At 47.6% G+C, this 7348-nt stretch overlaps 1 pseudogene; it reads left to right on the top strand.

Annotated features, from left to right (window-relative positions):
- The first annotated feature begins 885 nt into the window (after positions 1–885).
- Positions 886–3175, top strand: LOC124683754 (annotated as a pseudogene).
- The last annotated feature ends 4173 nt before the right edge of the window (positions 3176–7348 follow it).

Here is a 7348-nt window from a genome sequence, read left to right as displayed (position 1 = left end):
ATCTTGCAAGAAATTCCCTTCATGGTGTGATCCCCCCAAGCCTGAGCCAATGTTCATATATCCGGCAGCTCAGCTTGGGTCACAACATGCTCAGTGGAGGCATCCCAGAAGGGCTGGGGACACTCCGCAACCTTTCTATTTTACGTCTTGCAACAAATAGCCTGACAGGTAACATTCCTGATTCGCTCGGGAGCAGCTCTTCTCTCCACTCTGTTGTTCTTGTGAACAATAGCCTCACAGGACCTATCCCGCCTCTCCTAGCTAATAGTTCATCACTTCAACTTTTGGCTGTAACAACCAATCAGCTAAACGGAGAGATTCCTCCTGCGCTGTTTAACAGTACATCACTTCAAAGGGTATTGCTAGGAGAAAACAAATTTACGGGGACTATACCTGTTTTCCCCAACATTGACTCACCCTTGCAATATCTTATCTTGCAATCGAATAATCTTTCAGGCACCATACCTTCCGCCATAGGGAACTTTTCCTTCCTCCGCTGGCTCTTGCTTGGAGATAATAATTTCCGAGGAACAATCCCTATGAGTATAGGTGAAATTCCAAACCTGGAAATACTAGACGTTACTTATAACTTTTTGTCAGGGAGTGTCCCGGCCTCTCTGTATAACATGACAGCACTCACATACCTTGGCATGGCTACCAACAGTCTTATAGGGGAGCTTCCATATGACTTGGGCTATACTCTTCCAAGCATCCAAACTTTGAATATGCAAGATAACCAATTCCAAGGTAAAATCCCCACTTCCTTAGCCAACACAACAAATCTTCAGGAGATTAATCTTCGTAACAATGCGTTCAATGGAATTATTCCGTCTTTTGGGACTTTACTCAGCCTAGTCGATCTGAATCTAGGGAAGAATCAACTTGAAGCAGGAGATTGGTCTTTCTTATCCTCATTGACAAATTGCACACAGCTGGTGAACTTACGCTTGGATGCAAACATCCTTCAAGGAGTCTTGCCTAGTTCAATTGGAGGCCTTTCAAAGAGCATAAAGATATTGTTACTAAGATCAAATAAAATTTCGGGCACTATACCATGGGAGATAGAGAACCTGACAAGCCTCCAGCTTCTTTACATGGAAGGTAATTTGCTTACCGGAAATCTTCCTGAATCACTTGGACATCTTCCAAACTTGTTTGTCTTAAGCTTGTCCCAGAACAGATTTTCCGGACAGATTCCGCTTTCCTTTGGTAATCTGAGTCAGTTGAGTGAGCTCTATTTACAGGAAAATAATTTTAGTGGCTCAATCCCAGGAGCTTTAGGAGACTGCAAAAAATTAGACACATTGAACCTCTCTTGTAATAGCTTCGACGGTAGCATACCAAAGGAGCTCTTTAGTCTATCCACCCTTTCCCAAGGTTTGGACTTGTCTCACAATCAACTCTCTGGACAAATACCTCTGGAGATTGGTGGCTTGATCAATCTCGGTCCACTGAGTATTTCCAATAACCAACTATCTGGACAAATACCCTAAACTCTAGGTCAATGTGTCCGCTTGGAGTCGCTTCACATTGAGGGAAACCTTCTTCATGGGAGAATCCCTCAATCTTTCGTGAATTTGCGAGGCATCATTGTGATGGATCTATCTCAAAACAACTTATCTGGTGAGATCCCTGACTTCTTGAAGTTTTTTAAGTCTATGAAGCTTCTCAATTTGTCTTTCAACAACCTCGAAGGACCAGTACCAGCAGATGGAATATTTCAGAATGAAAGCAATGTGTTTGTTCAGGGGAACAAGAATTTATGTGCCAGAACTCCGTTGCTACAGGTGCCACTTTGCAATGCAGAGACATCTAAACAAAGGCACACCTCCATCGTTCTGAAGATAGTAGGATTTGTTGCTCTGTTTTTGATCCTAGTATCATGCTTTGGAGTCATTATTTTGAAAAAGAGAAAGAAAGTCAAACAAGCAGCTCACCCATCCTTCGAGGAGTTAAAGAAGTTGACATATGCTGATTTATTGAAAGCAACAAATGGTTTTTCTTTGGCCAACTTGGCTGGTTCCGGAAAATATGGGTCTGTGTACAAAGGTAGAATTGAGTCAAAAGAACATGAAGTTGCTATTGAAGTTTTTAAACTTGATCAATCTGGAGCAACAAAGAGCTTCATTGCCGAGTGTACTGCTTTGAGGAACACTCGTCATCGTAATCTTGTAAGGGTGATCACTGTGTGCTCAACAATAGATAGTGCAGGAAATGAGTTCAAAGCTCTTGTTCTTGAATATATGGTCAATGGCAGTCTTGAAAGTTGGCTCCATTCAACACCCCACGAGCATCATCCGAGAAGGCCATTGGGTTTAGGTTTAAGAATTGTAATAGTGGTAGACATAGCTGCTGCTTTGGATTACCTCCATAACCATTGCATGCCTCCTATGGCCCACTGTGATCTGAAGCCTAGCAATGTCCTTCTCAATGATGTCATGGATGCATGTGTTGGCGACTTTGGATTGGCCAAGTTCCTGCACACTTACACTTCGGAGACTAATAGTTCTACAAGCTAAGTGGGGCCAAGAGGATCAGTTGGATACATTGCACCAGATAACAATTTTTAAATTGTAAGATGTTTTATTTTTGCAAATCTTTCATATAGTTTTGCGTAGATATTAATTTTTATTTTACTTTCTTTTGAACTCTTGCAAATTTTCTGGTGTACCACATTTATGTTAATTGATTGTCTCGATAAATTTGCATACTGCAGAATATGGCTTTGGGAGTAAAATATCAACGGAGGCCGACGTTTACAGCTATGGAATCATCATCTTAGAATTGCTCACTGGAAAGCGCCCAACAAATGAGATGTTTAACTATGGCCTCAGCCTTTACAAGTTTGTCAAACAATCATTTCCACAAAACATTAAAGACATTCTAGATCCTAGAATCGTTCCCGGATATGGAGATGAAGAAGCAGGCAGTACGTTAAACCAAGAAAATCATCCAATGGCTGGAACAATGAACTGCATCGTCGAGCTCGTTAAGATTGGCCTCTTATGCGCTGCGGAAACGCCCAGAGATCGTCCAAATATGCAGGATGTTTACACTGATGTCACCGCAATCAAAGAAGTATTTTCAGCACTGCAGGGCTGAAGAAAAGGACAGTCATCTCTATTGCTCACATGTTCGTTTACTTTACATAAGGCCTTATTTTTTGTTTATTGAGATTGTGTTACGTTGCGAATTATTTTCCATTTCACTAGTAAAACTATGTTTGCTGTGTATGTAAAGTTCAGAATGGGAACTTTTATTTCGATTTGGATGTTTCTTTCATGCACTTAATCGAAGAATTACTTTCAAGCTCAGCTATGAACTAGCCATTTAAAAATGTTACACTTGCACAGTGGTACATCAAACAAAATTATTAGTCATGGAAGTTGGAATGCCTGTACAAGGATATCACATTTTCAGTACAGAGTCGGAGAATAACTAACCTCGGCCACGGGGGGGTGTGGAGGATGCGGCGCCCCGGCAGCAGGATTCCTATCGCCAATGAGTGCGTCGGTGTGGCTCCGTGCGGCGGCCGCTTGTTTTTCTCAGCGAGCTCTGGCGGGACTGGGCTTAATCTATAAATCTCCTGGAATCACCAACCCTAGGCGCTCCCTTCTTCTGGATCCTTGCAGCAGCAGAGGAAATGAAGTAGCCATGGACCGATCTCAGGCAGCCAGATAACGAGCCGAACCTTTCCTGTGTAGGAGGACCCTCTGCTCTTCAAGCTGCCACCTCCAACGACCCCTTGGACGGGCCCCTTTTTTCCCCGCCGGCGAACGCCAGGTCGCCCCCAAAACCGCTGGTGGAAGCGCGAGAACCTCAATGTCGGCGGCGTCCCCTACCAGCCCTCAGTCGGCATGGATCAGTCTTGCATCTGGTTGATTGGTATGGCAACACGCAGTCACCGGAATGGGTCGGACATAGGCTCATCGGTTCTGTAGATTGAGGCCCCTGTAGATGGTCGCTCCCCGCGAGCGACGGGCGGGCGATTCCCCCAAATCCTAGCCCCAGCCCCCTCCTCCGCGCTCGCCCCGCCGCCGCCGCCAGCCGCCGGCGGGCCCCTGGATCTTGCTCGTGTGGAGGTGGCGCGGGGCCTCTCGCTCGGGCGGTGGAGATCCTCTACGAGGAAGCGACGACACCTTGCGCGGCGGGCCGGCGCGCCGCGGCGAGGCGTTTCCTCGAGGTCGAGGCGGTGGAGCTCGGCGGCGCGGTCGCCTCCTCGCAAGCGACGGCTGTGTCATGTCGGCTTCTTCGGGTTGCTCCGGCGGTCAAGGGCAGGGGCCCTTCGATTCGAGTGCGCGCCTCGGGGCGGCAGAAGGCACCCTACGCGTCCGCTGTTGGCATGGTAGGGCGGTCTTCTTCGTCTCCGGCAGGTGGCCAAGCTCCTCGTCGGCGCTCTGGTTTACGACAAGCTCGGCCCTGGCCATGGGATGGCGGCGGCGGGCCTAGATCTGGGTAGGTGGGCCTAGGTTTGGGCCGCATCTGGGTGTTCGCGGTAGGGGCCAGGACATCCTGTTTCTCTCGCGGGTTTGCTCCGGCTCGGGAGAGCTTGGGACCCGTGGCTGGTAGGATGGTGCGGCTATGGCATGGTGACGGCTCGCCGCCGCCGTTGATGTTTTGATCCCCTCCAGCCACTTTGACAACCGTGGGGGCGGTTCGTCTCGGTTCTGCCCATCTGGGTTGGTATTGCGTGGTGTGGCCTGCAGAGACGCCAGCGATTTCGATGGTGTGTCCGCGAAAGCACGGCAAGGCTTAGGCCACTGCCGGCGACGACGACGTCTACGGATGCCGTTTACCTCCTTGGAGGCGTGACCACAACACACATCCTGCTGCTGGTTGCCTCCCTTGGGCACTGTCTGCTGCCTTGTTGACTCGCGAGCTCTCCGAGATCCTCCTCGGATCCCCTTCTCGTCGATGCACTGCGTCTTGATGCGACCGGCTTCACATAGACGGTGTGCTCCAGGTTTGTGCGACCACTCTCGAGCCTAGGGTGGCTGTAGGAGTTGAGGTCGGCGCACGGGGGCACTGGTGGTTTTCAATAGCTTGGTGATGTCCTGATGTCAGTTGCAAAGACAGAGGCTTTCCATGGGGTGGGTGTTGAATCCCATGCGAAAGCATTGCACGGCCCCTCTGTGCCGACAGCGACGACGCTTGTGAGCGCCGTGTCCCTTCCTGGAGGCGCTGTCGTGAAGGTTTCCCCCTTTGAACTCTGGAGTCTCACCTGCTCTCTTGCGCAGTTAGCTAGCTCCTTGGCGTCGGTGGTCTTCTGCTAGGTGGCCCAGTGTACTTCTTCAGTTTGGTGCAGTTCCTCGGTGCGGCGGCTCGGTGCGTGAAGTCTCCAGCCGAGCTGCCGGTGTTTAGCTAGGCCTTGGGCTCCTTTGTTTTTATCTTTGTTTAGGTTTTAGCTTAGCACTTGTGCTTGTACCGCTAGCTGGCAACCCAAGTTTTTCGTTTTCTTTTTCTGTTGTGGTTGTTCTTGTTGTACTCCTGGCCGTGATGGCTTTGTTAATTCAAAATCGGGCTCGTCGAGCCTTCAGTTTAAAAAAGGCCCCTGTAGATTCGAGTTTTTGATGTGAAGGAGCTCCCAACAGAACGCACGCGTATACAGTTATACACCATTGTCATTTGTCAAGCATGGAGGTGTTACTTGTCACATTCAGGGGCGATACACAGGTTTGCGCTGTGGCCTGTGGGAGCATCCAGTCATTTCTCAACAATCACGATCGAATGTCTCTAGCCCATCACGGTCGAATGTCTCTATGTGAAAACCTTGATCTTTGATGGATCGAGCAACGGTGTCACCTTGGTGTCACTCCCCTTCCTGGAGGCGTTGCTTCTGAGATTTCGGCGTTCTCTTGCTTCCCATTCTGTGGTCACATGTGCCTGGTGTTTGCACTTGGGTTGTCAGTTCGTGGGGATTCCGGTGGTGTTCGCCGGCGGCAACCTCTGCTCCTCAATTGTTCGAGACGACGACCTCAAGGCTTCAAGATTTTCTTTGTTTAGAGTAGGTCGTTCTCCTCTTGTTCAAGTGTCGTTTTGCTCTGCCCTGTGCTTGTATTGTAAGCTGGTAACCCAGCAGCGTGCGTGTGTGTGCTCGAGGTGTGTTGTAATCCTGGCCGATTGATGGCTTTGTTAATTCAAAGTCGGGCTCTTTGAGCCTTCTCTCTAAAAAAAAAATCTCAACAATCAAGAAACAATTTTTTTTTTCGGAACCTCGTCAGAGTATGGGAGCTCCCGCATTGCATTATAGGAAGAGGGAAAATGGTCCGGTTAGTAAGGGAAACTGGACCTAAAAACCATACAAGCGCAGTTAATTAAGGAAAACCGGCGAAAACCACCACTAGACTAGAGTTAGGGGACATCGTCTGATCCAGATAGAAGTGTTCCAAGACCTAGAACAGTTGGAAACACTTCATACCCAACCAAGACAACCTTCGCTACCTCAAGAGTACTCTCGTAACAAGAAGAGCACTTGCGCCTAACCAAAGGAAGACATCGACTAAACATTAGCCAGGACCAACTCACGAATTTCCTGAGTCGCCAAAGGCGAGTGATGTCTACGCACGCTTCTATTCTTGTAGACAGTGTTGGGTCTTCAAGTGCAGAGATTTGTAGAACAACATCAAGTTTCCCTTAAGTGGATCACCCGAGGTTTATCGAACTCGGGAGGTAGAGGTCAAAGATATCCCTCTCAAACAACCCTGCAATAACGATACAAGAAGTCTCTTGTGTCCCAACACACCCAATACACTTGTCAGGTGTATAGGTGCACTAGTTCTGCGAAGAGATAGTAAAATGCAAGTGATATGGATGAATATGAGTGGTAATAACAATCTGAAATAAATTTGGCAGCAAGTAAACATGCAGTAAAACAGTAAGAAACGGTGATTTGATGTTTAGACTCAAGGCCTAGGAATCATACTTTCACTAGTGGTTACTCTCAGCAATGATATCACAAAGGAATATAAATATAAGCAATTCACTATGCTATTCTGAACTACTCTCCGTTGGATAACGAACACTAATTCACCACGTAGGGCTGCAAAAACAAACCTTAAAGATGTATTCCCAAGTACTAATGAACACCTCACGATGTCACTTTGAGCATTCATAGGACGTACTAACACACCACAATTTCATAGAGACATTCAACTCAAATCATAATTCAGTGAACAAGTATTCTGTGAAATATAGCCTAAGAGACTCACACGGTGCACACACTGTCACCTTTACACACGTGGGACAAGGAGTCTCCGGAGATCACATAAGTAAAATCCATTTGAATAACATAACGACATCTAGATTACAAAGCTCATGATCACATAAAGATCACACCATGGGAGAGAGA

The sequence above is a fragment of the Lolium rigidum genome, chromosome 1 (assembly GCF_022539505.1).
Source record: "Lolium rigidum isolate FL_2022 chromosome 1, APGP_CSIRO_Lrig_0.1, whole genome shotgun sequence".
Taxonomy (NCBI): domain Eukaryota; kingdom Viridiplantae; phylum Streptophyta; class Magnoliopsida; order Poales; family Poaceae; genus Lolium; species Lolium rigidum.
This window is presented reverse-complemented; position numbering and strand designations above follow the sequence as displayed.